General features: G+C 67.9%; 1 protein-coding gene across 1 annotated transcript in view; it reads right to left on the reverse strand.

Moving 5' to 3' along the window:
- The window catches only part of AGO1 (argonaute RISC component 1), an 18,617-nt gene that overhangs the window by 5,286 nt on the left and 13,007 nt on the right, over positions 1 to 324 (reverse strand). The window lies entirely within an intron of this gene.

Consider the following 324-nt stretch of genomic DNA (forward strand, 5'->3'; position numbering starts at 1 on the left):
AATCTTGGCTGCCTGAAGAAAGGCAGCTGCAAATCAAGCCGCCCGCTCCAGGGACGGCTGGCCCCCAGGTCTCCCGCCCACGGCCAGACAACAGGTCCCCGCTGACGGCCAGGCGCCCCGGCGAGCCCGGCACGCTCAGACACCAGCTGACAAGCTGCTGAATTGGCCGCTCTGGAGGAGGAAAATCTCATAGGAGAGATCCTTGGCTTCAGGAGAGAAATCGAGTAGGTGCCACGTAACACAGCGGCAGTGCCGTCCCAGCGCCCGCTGGCCAAACCACCGCAACGGCAGGCCGGGCCCCGCCGCCCCCCGCCCCCGGGGCGG

Source organism: Egretta garzetta, unplaced genomic scaffold (assembly GCF_000687185.1).
Source record: "Egretta garzetta isolate BGI_Z169 unplaced genomic scaffold, ASM68718v1 scaffold443, whole genome shotgun sequence".
Classification (NCBI taxonomy): Eukaryota; Metazoa; Chordata; class Aves; order Pelecaniformes; family Ardeidae; genus Egretta; species Egretta garzetta.